This window comes from Olea europaea, chromosome 18 (assembly GCF_002742605.1).
Source record: "Olea europaea var. sylvestris chromosome 18, O_europaea_v1, whole genome shotgun sequence".
Lineage (NCBI taxonomy): Eukaryota > Viridiplantae > Streptophyta > Magnoliopsida > Lamiales > Oleaceae > Olea > Olea europaea.
In genome coordinates, this window is record NC_036254.1 from 7,175,339 (window position 1) to 7,188,728 (window position 13,390).

At 34.0% G+C, this 13,390-nt stretch overlaps 1 pseudogene; it reads left to right on the plus strand.

Annotated features, from left to right (window-relative positions):
• Nucleotides 1-1,702: 1,702 nt before the first annotated feature.
• LOC111366676 lies at nt 1,703-7,051 on the plus strand (annotated as a pseudogene).
• The last annotated feature ends 6,339 nt before the right edge of the window (nt 7,052-13,390 follow it).

The following is a 13,390-nucleotide window of genomic DNA, read 5'->3' on the forward strand; positions in this document are numbered from 1 at the left end:
ATACTAAGTCCCTGTTTGACAATCATTAGATGGGTAAAACAAAGTTTTGAATAATGATTTTCAGAAAAATATGTGGTTAAAAGTAGGAAAAAGTGAATTTATGTGCAGAATATTTTATAATGTGAATATTTGGTTAAATATGAGTATGTAGAAAAAACACTTTTGCAAGTAATGATTGTAAAACAGTGGCTAAAAATCTAATTTTTAGATTATATCCAATAGATTCTTTAAACACGAGATGGTCTTTTTTTCAAAGAGCCAATTTTTAAAATCATGCTTAAAAGAACTCTTTAAATTAACATTTTAATTTAAAGAGTGTGTTTGGCTCTTTAAATTTGAAAAACCAAACCCACTCTCTATAATTAAATGCATTCAAAATATTTTAATTTTCAATGTAGAAAAATAATATAATAATATAGAGAAAAACTAGTTAAATAAAAGATAGAGAAAAATAATAAATATTTCTTGGGAATAGTAAAATTAAATGTTAAATATAAAGAGTTTGTTCGAGTATTTTAAAATTTTAAGTATCTAAATTTATAGATACTCTTTAAATTATAAGATATGTTCTTTAAAATAAAGAGCTTTTTAAAAATGCTCTTATTCAATAAAAATCGGGGTTTGACAAGTACAAATATATGAGTTAGCTAGTATCACATTTCATTGAATATATCACATAACACCACGTATGTTGCTGTTTGGTCCTTAGCTCTGGGAATGATAATTTTATGCCGTTATACAGTTTATGATAGTGATAGTGATAGGGCAGTTGCAATTTTTGACCGAATCAAGTAGAATTACTAATGTATTCCTTTAACATTTAATTTATTATTTTTTAGAAGAGGGCATTTCTTATAATTTGTTTTATGTTGAGTCAATAGTTACGGCACAAATGGGGCCAACTACATTTTCAATTGTCAAAAATTGGATTAAAATCTTGTAAAAATACTCTCAAGAGTTGAGATTTATTGTCCAATCAATTATTTAATTTTTAATTAACATGTCATTAATTTTAATTTTCTACATTAACAACTATTTAATACTGTTAAATATTTTCTCTCTTCCAAAATAATGTATCAATAATTAATTAAAAATCAGACAACTGGTATCGACCCTCCTGACAACGGCTAAGCTTAAAAGGAAAATAGACCATTGTGTTCATACGAGAGACGTAGCTTCCACTCATCTTTATGTTAAGCTCTATCTTTCGTAGAGGTGTCAACGAGTTGAGTTGAAACTTGAGACTCGGGCTTAGCTCGAGCTTTCTAAATCGGACTTTTTTTGGCTAGAGCCGAGCTGAACTGAACAAAAGTTGAGCCAAAAATTGAGGCTTGACTCGAGCTTTCGGCTCGGGCTTTACCGAGCCGAGTCGGCTCGATTTTTCTCTTCTTCATAGCTACCAGTATAAGGCGGCTATAAACGGCAGCAGATTTGCTGCCTCAACAAGCAGCTTTATAGCTGCCTTCAACATTTTTTTATTCAACCAGTTGGCTCGTACAGAAATGGCCCATGGCATGGGTTGGCCATTGAGCTGGCTCCTCGAAATGGGCTCGGCTTGAGCCATGAGCTGGGCTGAGCTCGCCTGAGTAGGCAAAGCAAATTTACATCCCAAATCTTCCATACGCATCTCTCTCTAAGCACTCATGGCCAGTGTAGTACCCATGCTCTTTATCACCGTCCCATCTTCATCCAATTGTCGTAAATGATCTCCATACCTCCACCTTCCACCGCTCACCTTCACGGACCCACCACCACCATTTCCACTTATCGTATAATTATCGTCACGTACGAAGCCACTAACATGTCATATTGATCATCACCAGTGGTAAATGAACAAATTGAGCTATTTTTGATCGATAATATCAACTAGGTCTACGTCTCGATGGTGCCTCTAGGCTCTGGTGGCATTGGCAAAGGGAGAACGGTGCGTGATCATGCATGATGATCAAACCATATTGCTATTATGGTACAAGGATGATGTGTTCGCTAAAAAGAATAGGTCTTTTGCTGAGGGTGTCTAATCTGAAGGCTTGCTCAATGTTAAATTCACCTAAGTTCATGTAGGATTAAATATTAGTGAAAGAATACCGAATTAACCAATATCAGATGGACATATACTGGTTTTACAACTTACCGTATTGAGACATACTGTATATGCAACTTATCGGATTGGCGCATACCGTATATGAAGCTTACTGTATATGCATATACCGTATATACAATGAACTTGGATAATAGATTTGCACATATCGATTTTACATATACTGCATATGCAGTGAACTTGAATACTATTAAAAATATAGTATATTAACTTACAATAAATTAAACAGATTAATCTAGTTAGCCAAAATATAGCATGTTAGATTCCAATAAAATCGAATAAGTGAAACTAATTAGCGAAAATCAAATAATCAAAAATAAATAAATTTGAATCAAGGCCTGTGTGAATACAGTTTCCTTAAAACAGATTCGCCCCCTCACCGTAGATGTTTGAGGATTAATTAGGATGTCTGTCTTTTAGGATAAAATGGAGAAACGGTAGAATTTGAGCATCTCAACTATTACTCGAGCGAACAGAACTTGTGTCGAAACAATATTACCGAACAAATTTCAGACAGACACGAGACTGTATGTTGTATGAAAATGTATGCAGAAAACTGTGCTCTGTAAAATTATGCAGAAAGTGTGTGCTGTGTTGCTTCTCTTTTTCTTTTCCTTGCGTGGAATAGTAGAAATCGGATTGCATATATAGGCTCAACACCATGAATGTTATTAACTTGTATATAATGATAATGAATACCGGAGTTTCAACTTTCTTGGAATTTAAATGGCCAGTTGGAAGAGAAAAAATTAGCAAGCCATAGGCTCTTTTAATTAACTAATTTCTACGTCCGAAGCTTATTTCAGTTCGATTTGTCCCCTATGCATGCATGTAGAGAGAGTCTCTATGCTATACATGATCACACTCTTCCAAAGTGTAATCCTATATAAAGTGGTATTTGCTTTCATAATTTTCCTATGTGGGTCAAACTTTAATTGGTTTCCCTCCAATACATAAGCTCCTTTCAATTGGCATATTTTGAATTCTAATTTTTCATTCATCCTTGGCAAGTAAATGTATGATTTCGATATTCTAATGGAGGAGAATACAAATCAATCTTAAACTTCCAAAATAACCAACTGGATCTCACTTAAATTTTGTGCTAAAATCAACCACTCAACCCATTTTTCCAATAATTTTCCCACATGAATGAAAATTGGGAGAGACATAAGACCGTGAAATAAAATACTTAGGGATAGAGTTCAACGGTTGAAGCCTGTATAAGATAGATAAGTATTATCTTTTGAACCTTTCCTTATGAAAGTACACTCTAAATAGGATTCTTCCTAACACAATTCTATCATTATTATGTTCGTTTTAGTCATGAACATATGCTTGGTTCTGTGAGAATTTCTAAGAATTGTGCCCCTCACAATTCTCTTAGAAACAACCCCACTTCTCTCTCACATAGGTAATTTCTTATTACGAGTAACACACATTAATGAATAAGAATAGTTAAAGACTATTGCTTATCCTTCATCCTTACGAGTATCACTGTTACATCATAAGAACGGACATGAGGTGACACCTCCACAGTGATTTAATTAAGTCTTTACAATTAGGTTCAATTAGGTTCTCTCTTTGAACCTAGATTTTGGAATCTTCAGTCAACTAGATTGGGTTTCCTTTATAATAATTTATCCATTCAAGGGCTTAAGTCACATTTCTTTTGATGATTTCTCAGCTAATTCTCTATTTAACCTTTTGGTTAGCGGATCGATAATATTATTGTTTGATCTTACATAGTCAATAGTGATAACTCCAGTAGAGAGCAGTTGTCTTATGGTATTATGTTTACAACGTATATTGTACGCGTTACTCTATGCCCTTCCAATTGCTGATTGACTATTACAATATACGTAAATTGCTGGCACATATTTTGACTATCTTGGAATATCCTCTAAGAAGTGCAACCACTTGATCTCTTCACCACGTTTATCTAGAACTATAAACTCAGATTTCTTAATAGATCTAGCTATAACTATTCGCTTAGAGGATTTACAAGATATGACAGCACATCCCAATATGAACACAAGTCCATTGGTGGACTTTGAGTCTTTTATATTAGATATTCAATTAGCATCATTATGTCTTTCAATGACCGTTGGATATCTGATATAGTGTACTCCAAAGTTACAAGTATATCTTAAGTAACTTAATATTCTTACTATTTATTTTCAGTGATTAGCTCCTGAATTACTTGTAATTTACTCAGTTTACTGACTGTGTAAGCTATGTTTGGTCTTATACAATTCATCAAGTATATTAGACTTCCAATAATTCTCGAGTATTCTACTTGAGAGACACTTTCATCTTTCTTTTTAAATAGATGTTGACTTGTATCTATCGGTGTTCTAATCAAGCTGGTATCATCCTTATTGAACTTTTCTAAAATTTTGTCCACATAATGTGACTAACTTAAAACAAGCCTATCTGATGTTCTTGATATTTTGATTCCAAGTATAATATCAGCTAAACCCATATCTTCCATCTCAAATATCAAATTTAACATATCTTTAGTGGATTTAATCATCTTATTGTCACTACCAACAATAAGTATATTGTCAAAGTAAAGACATAAAATGACATAACCATCTTTAGTGCCTTTGTCCTAAACACATTTGTCACACTCATTAATTTTAAATCCATACTCCATCATGGTATTATCAAATTTTTCATGTCATTGTTTGGGTGCTTGTTTCAAGCTATATAATGATTTCACCAATTTACAGACTTTTTTCCTGTCCTGGTGATGAAAACCCATCGGATTGTTCTATATAGATTTCTTTCTCTAAATTTCCATTTAAAAATGTAGTTTTAACATCCATTTGATGTACTTCAAGATTTTGCTAAGCGACAATCGCAAGTATCATCCTAATAGATGTTATTCTTGTCACTGGAGAATATGTATCAAAGTAATTAAGGCCTTCCCTTCGTTGTAACTTTTATTACTAATATGATCTTATACTTTTCGATAGTTTCATCTACTTTCATTTTCCTTTTGAAAATCCATTTATAGCCTAGTGTTTTGTTTCCTGAATGAAGATTCACTAGCTCCCATGTATGATCTTGCAGTATGAAATCTATTTCACTTTTAATAGCATCTTTCTATTGAGGTTCTTCTGAAGAATTTATAGCTTTTTGATAACTTTGAGGTTCACTTTCTAGCATATAGGTTAGAAAATCAGGACCATGAGTTTTTTTTCTCTCATTTCCCGTTTGCTACGTCTAACCTCAATCTCCTCTTCTAGTTCTTCATCCTGATTATTTTCAGTTATAGTCTCATATGTTCATTTAGAGGAGCTTGTTTTCTCTTTGGACCTATACGAAAATACATGTTCAAAGAATAAATCATTTCTTGATTCTAATATCATGTTTCCGTATGTGTCTGGGATTTTAGATTCATGCACAAGAATTCGATAAGTACTACTATTATGTGCATAGTCAATGAAGATGCAATCTATAGTTTTTGGGCCTATCTTTACCTTTTTTGGCATTGGAAAAATCACTTTAGCAAGACACCCCACACTCGTAAGTATTTATAGGAAGACTTTCTTCCTTTCTATAACTCATAAGGGGTCTTTTTCATTTTCTTTTAGGATACCTTATTTAAAAGGTAGTTTACTGATAACACAGCTTCTCACTATATGTTCTGAGGTAACCCAGAACTTATTAGCATTGCATTTATAATTTCTTTTATGATACGATTTTTTCGTTCTACAACACCATTTTGTTGCGAAAAATAAGGCATTGTAGTTTTCATATATGATTTCATGTTGTGCACAGAATTCAACAAATGGTGCTTCATACTCGCTATCTCGATCACTTCACAATACTTTAATTTTCTTATTAAGTTGATTTTTAACTTCATTCTTATAGAGAATAAATTTTTCTATGGCTCCGTCCTTGATTAACTGAAGCTTCTGTAATTAGGGAACATCTTGTTCTTAAGCATTCTCTAGATTTTAGTCAAAGTATGTTTCATTTCATTATTGTCTTAGGCAAAAACTGCCTCTATTCCTTGGCCCCTTTTGTCCTCCTTTCTTCTCGGGTGATACATGCAACAAAGGTGCAAGGTATTAGCCAATATCACTTCCGATGCCTAAATAAGTGTATCACAGTGTCATATATAGGTATTATGATGGGAAAACATATGAATATGTATTTGGTGTGTAAATTGAGCGTACTTGAAGAACTTGTTATATTATGATGGAAACTCTAATATCTTAGGATTTGGTCTGTGTAATTTTTATCCAAAACATGTACGATACACAAAAGCTTGCTTTATTCTTATAAAACAGTGTGAAATGTAGGACGGATGTATTGTTCGTCCGACAACTGAGAGCACATATGATTTGCAAACTGGAGACCATCAAAGAGGGGTGTCCAAATAATCCTGTGCTGTGAGTCCTGACTCTCCCTTTAATAAATTTATTTGTCTACTCAATGAAAACTGATGGAGAAAATATTTATATAAGCATAACTCAGGTGCTCAATCTGATGCATCTGCATAGATTGTTTTCAGTTGAAAGGCTCGATCTGATCTAATTGCAACATATGTCAATGTTGATGAGGTAATGAGTTGCTCAATGAGCAGTTCGTCTAAGCTTAAAAGTAACTTTTAATTTACTTTGCTTCCATACATATTTGAAAGTTATTATTTGTGCACTACTTTTTTTTTTTTCTAGCTTGGCCAAACATTTTTAAATCTCGTCAAAGGAATCCAAAGGCTACTTCAATGCTACTTTGACTTTGTTCTTCAAGTTAGAATGGTGCTCGATGAGGATCTTGAAGGGCAGTTTTGCAGGGAAAAATGAATTGATAAAAGGAAAGGCAGCAGTAAATGGCTTCTTATTGCTGTTGGATTTTGAACTATTGACCGGTAAAGGCATTCTCAAGGGATCTGGTTTCTTGGACTTCATTTATTCCGTTTCAGATGCTTTTAAGTAATTTTTTACCAAGAGTCATGCTCTCTATGCAATACTGAGCAAGATTAAAAAAAAAACCATGAACAAGTTTTTAACTCTTTTTCCTTTCTGAATACTATTTAGTACATCTTCTAAAGGTGCCATAAACATGGAATGAAAGAAAGAGAGCCCTGATTGCATATAGATAATATCTTCATTTCAAAAATGTTACAAATGTGATGCATTCTTTTTCAACTCAAATTTTCAAATGGGTTGTTTTTGTAAAGAAAATATTTTTACTAGAAATTAGACAAGATTGATACTTGTATAAGATCTGTTGCTGTGATTGTTGGAATGCGGAAACGGAATTATTCAGCAATCAAAAAATTTATTTAATTCAATAAATAAGATTGTCTAGATATTCACGTGTATGTTATATCAAAATAAAGGATTCGAAATTTTACCTAAATTCGACGATTAATTCTTGAATTAATTCTGAATCACGAACTTCTAGTTTTTTGGATCATGAACTTTCAATTTTTTAGCTCCAAGAACTTGATGCTTCAAATTTCCAGGTCTTTTATGAAATTTTCGAAAGTCAAGACTACACCAGTGAGTGTGCACCTTCTTTTAATTAAATTAAGAAGTTAATTCTTGAATCAGACAATTAGATAAGATGAGAATAATTTTCTCTCTCTCGAAATTTGAACACTGTGAAATTATGAATTATAATTTTTGTACAATTCCATAGAATTTCTAGGTTCCATCTACTCTCTATTTATAGAAATACAAGAGTTCCAATCATTATGCAATAATAATTTTACATTCAAATAGGATTTTCTAATTAAAATTCAAGTAAGACTTTTATTTAAAATCCAAATTTATTAGTTTACATTTAATTATATGTGTAGTTCTAGAATTTCAATTACAATTACAATTAAGTTTACAATTTTCATAGTAATTACAACGGTTTTGCAAATTAATCACAAATATCGAAGTTTAGCCGTCGCCAAATATGTGAAGTGTATTTGTTAACTTGGTCTTCGCTTTTAAATGGATCGTGTCGATTTTCGATAAATTTGCACAAGCTTTAATGAAAATATGCTTTCACTTCAAAATTTTAACCATGAGTCTTGAGTTAGAAAGAAAAACATAGCTCATAAAGTTAGACTAAAGAAGATCATGTTGGAAAAATGAGTGAATTGGTTCACTTTTGGCACAATTTTCGATGGGACCCATTGGTCCAATTTGGAATATCGAAGTTGATATGTGTTCTCCTCCGCGAGAACATCGAAGTCATGTATTTATTTACAAAAAATGAAGCTCCGGTGAATGAGAAATTGGAGTCTAAAGTGGACCATTGGAAATGGTCTATGTTGGTGGGAAAACTTTGCTCCAGATATGAAAAACATGGAAACCAAAATCATTTTATATATGGCTATGCATTGGAATGGTGTGATCATGTGTAGCATAGAGGCTCTTCCACGTGCGCGCGCGGGGGGGGGGGGTTGCAAATCACGGAGAGAAATGGCCTTCGGATCTTGAACTTGAGTACTGGCGCGACCTGCGCACACGAATGTCGGACCGAACTGAGCAAAAACTGGCTAGTTTGGATTGTCCGTGTTTTGTAATTTTTTTTGTGATTTTTTCAAATGACTTTTGAGTGTCTGAAACTCCTAAAACTCTAATGGTCGAAATTGAAATGTAACTCCAAAAATTGCAATGGTTAATGCAGAAAACTAATGGTCAGATTCAGTCTATATAATTCACTTTTTTTCCAGCAGTTCAAACACTGAAAATTTTCGTCTCCAATTTCCAGCCTGTTTTCTGTTTTGTTCCGTCTCATTCCAATAAGGTGATATTGTTCGAACACTCGGATTCTGCTAGTTATTGTTGTATCCTAGGAGACAGGCTCTCGAACTAAAGCTCTAACACCACGGTGAGGGGGTGAATTTGTCTTAAGGAAATTGTGTTTACACAAGTCTCGAGTTGAAATTATATCTGCTATTTATTTAGTTTACAATTTTGCAGATTTATTTATTTAATTTGCAACATACTTGAAATTTATTAGAAATAGATAAATAAAATAAACTTTTTTTTTTCTAATTTGTTATATATGTGAAAAATAGATTTCACATATACGGTATTTCTATTTATAAGTGAAAAAATTTGGTGTTATTTTAGTTAGTGTATGAATAAAAACACTTTATGCAAATTTTTGTGCAAATGCGGTGAGCTTCGCCTGCAAATACAGTAAGCTGCCATATACGGTGAATTACACTGTCAAATACGGTGAGTTGCACTGCTAAATACGGTGAGTTGCACTGTCAAATAGGGTAAGTGTGAATCTGGTGTCTAAAACATAAATACAGTATATGAGAGCACGATTCCACTCCATACACTACTGATTAAATTTTCCAATAAACTTAAGACAAACCCCTTAATACGTATTGGTAGTAAACAAGTTTATTTGTTTTTTGGAAACTAATAATTATTTCATTTTCAGAAATGGCTGCCGAACCAACCAACATGGATGTGGCCCAAACTTTTCCTGCTGGAAATGAAGTTGTGGGCTTTACTATGGCTCAAGGGCCAAGCTCTGCTGTGGCTAACTTGCCTAGTCGTGTTGTGAGTCAAACTGTAGCTCCAACAACTGGCCAAACGGTTACTGTTTCGATTAATCATGGAGAGAAATCGAAGAAATTTAATGGCTTGAATTTCAAGAGGTGGCAGCAGAAAATGCTGTTTTACCTGATCACCTTGAATCTTACGAGATTCTTGACTGAGACTGCTCTTGTACCCAATGAAGGAAAAGGAGAAATTCAAGCAGTCTATGCACTTGATGCTTGGAAAGGAGAAGGAGATATTCAAGCAGTCAGTGCACTTGATGCTTGGAAGCATTCAGACTTTTTATGTCGAAACTACATTATGAATAGTTTAGCAGATACGCTATACAATGTGCATAGCATGATGAAAACTGCTAAGGAGTTGTGGGAGTCTTTAGACCGAAAATACAAAATTGAGGATGCCGGGGCTAAAAAGTTTATAGTCAGCAGATTCCTAGACTATAAGATGGTGGACTCCAAACCTGTTATCAGTCAAGTGCAAGAACTCCAAGCAATTCTTCACGAAATTCATGCTGAAGGGATGGTATTGAGTGAAACCTTTCAAGTGGTAGTAATTATTGAAAAATTGCCCCCCGCATGGAAAGATTTCAAAAACTATTTGAAACACAAACGAAAGGAAATGAATGTTGAAGAACTTATTGTTAGACTTCGAATTGAAGAAGACAACAAAAGTTCAGAAAAGAAGTGGTTCAATCCTGATGTTGCTAAAGCCAATGTTGTGGAGTATGGTCAAAGTAGTAAGAGTTATAAAAACAAGTTTGGGCCATCCAGTGGAAAAAAGACCAAGCATGGACCAAAAGGTGGAATTTCTAAGAAGAAATTTCACTCGAAATGCTTCAATTGTGACAAAGTAGACCACAAGTTTTCGGAGTGCAGAATGTCAAAGAAGAAGACGAAAGAAGCAAATATGGTTGACTACATGGCACAAGATGTCTCAGAAATGAATTTCCCAGCCGTCATTTCTGAAGTGAACATGGTGGGTTCAAACCCTAAGGAGTGGTGGATTGACACCGGTGCTACAGGGCATGTGTGTTCTGATAAAGAGCTGTTTGCTACGTTCGAAGCAATCGAGAACGGGGAGAAGCTGTTCATGGAAAATTCAGCAACCTTTGAAATCAAAGGTCAAGGAAAGGTGGTTCTAAAGATGATCTCGGGAAAAGAGTTGACTCTCAACAATGTGCTATATGTGCCGAAAATTCATAATAATTTAGTGTCCGGGTCGCTTTTGAATAAGCATGGTTTTCGCATTGTATTTGAATCAGACAAAGTCATTCTATCAAAAAGTGGAATGTTTGTGAGAAAATGTTATATTTCCGACGGTATGTTTATGCTAAATATAATGGTTGTGAAACCAAAAATAAATAAGACAAATTCTTCTGCTTATTTGTGGTATGGTAGATTAGGACATGTTAACTATGATACTTTACGAAGACTAGTTAATTTGAATTGCATACCCAAGTTCCATAATGATTCCAAACATAAGTGTGAAACTTGTGTTGAGACAAAATTGACAAGGTCATCCTTTTAAGTCAGTTGAATGGAACATAGAACCACTTGATTTAATTCACAGCAATGTTTGTGACTTAAAACTTGTACACGGAAGAGGTGGCAACAAGTATTTTTTTTACTTTTGTCGATGATGGCACAAAATACTGTTATGTGTATCTACTTAAAAGCAAGGATGAAGCTATAGAGAAATTTGTTCTCTATAAGAATGAAGTTGAAACTCAACTTAATAAGAAAATTAAGGTACTACGGAGTGATCGAGATGGTGAGTATGGAGCACCGTTTGCCAATTCATGTGCACAGTACGGAATCATACATGAAATCACCGCAACTTATTCACCACAACAAAATAGTGTAGTTGAATGAAAAAATCGTACCTTAAAAAAAATGATGAATGCAATGCTAGTAAGTTCTGGGTTACCTCAGAACATGTGGAGGGAAGCTGTGTTATCAGCAAATTACCTTTTAAATAAGGTGCCTCTAAAGAAATCGGGAAAGACCCCTTATGAGTTATGGAAAGGAAGAAAGTCTACCTATAAACACTTGCGAGTGTGAAAGCGTCTTGCAAAAGTGGCTGTTCCAACACCAAAGAAGGTAAGGATAGACTCGAAAACTATAGACAGCGTCTTCATTGGCTATGCACGTAATAGCGGTGCTTATCAATTTCTTGTGTATGATTCAAAAATTCCAGACATATACAAAAACACGATAATGGAATCGAGGAATGATTCATTCTTTGAAGAAGTATTTTCATACAAGTCCAAAGAGGAAGCCAACTCCTCTAACCGAACATATGAGACAATGACTGAAAATAGTCAGGACGAAGAATTAGAAGAGGAGACTGAGGTTAGATGTAGCAAACGGGAAATGATAGAAAAGTCTTATGGTCCTGATTTTCTGCCTATATGCTAGAAAGCGAACCTCAAAGCTATCAAGAAGTTATGAATTTCTCAAAAGGACCTCAATGGAAAGATGCCATTAAAGGTGAAATAGATTTCATACTGTAAAATCATACATGGGAGCTAGTGGATCTTTCTCTTGGATGCAAACCACTAGGCTACAAATGGATTTTGAAAAGAAAAATGAAAGCAGATGGAACTATCGAAAAGTATAAGGTCAGATTAGTAATAAAAGGTTACAAACAAAGGGAAGACCTTGATTACTTTGATACGTATTCTCCAGTGACGAGAATAACATCCATTAGGGTGATACTTCGATTACTGCTTTGCGAAATCTAGAAGTACATCAAATTGATGTTAAAACGGCTTTTCTAAATGGAGATTTAGAAGAAGAAATTTATATGGAACAATCCGAGGGATTTTCGTCACCAGGATAGGAAAAGAAAGTCTGTAAACTGGTGAAATCACTTAATGACTTGAAACAAGCACCAAAACAATGGCATAAAAATTTGACAATGTCATGATAGAGAGAGGATTTAAAATTAATGAATGTGACAAATGTGTTTACGTCAAAGACACTAAAGATGGCTATGTCATTTTATGTCTTTACGTTGACGACATGCTTATTGTTGGTAGTAACAATAAGATGATTGAATCCACTAAAAATATATTAAATTCGAGATTTGATATGAAAGACATGGGTTTAGCTGATGTTATACTTGGAGTCAAAATCTCAAGAACATCAGATGGGCTTGTTCTAAGCCAGTCATATTATGTGGACAAAATTTTGGAAAAATTCAACGAGGATGATACTGGCTTGGCTAGAACACCGATAGATACGAGTCAACATCTTTCTAAAAACAAAGGTGAAAGTGTCTCTCAAGTAGAATACTCGAGAGTTATTGGAAGTCTAATATACTTAATGAGTTGTACAAGACCAGACATAGCCTATACAGTCAGTAAATTGAGTAGATATACAAGTAATCCAGGAAATGATCAATGGAAAGGTATAGTAAGAGTACTAAGGTATTTAAGATATACTCGTGACTATGAAATACACTACACCAGACATCCAACTATCATTGAAGGATATAGTGATGCTAATTGGATATCTAATATAAAAGACTCAAAGTCCACTAGTGGATATGTGTTCACTTTGGGAGGTATTGCCATTTCATGGAAATCCTCTAAGTAAACAATTATAGCCAGATCTACAATGGGATCTGAGTTTATGGCCCTAGATAAATGTAGTGAAGAGGTTGAATGGTTGCGCAACTTCTTAGAGGATATTCCAAGATGGTCCAAACCTGTGCCTGCAATTTACATATATTATGATAGTCAATCAGCAAT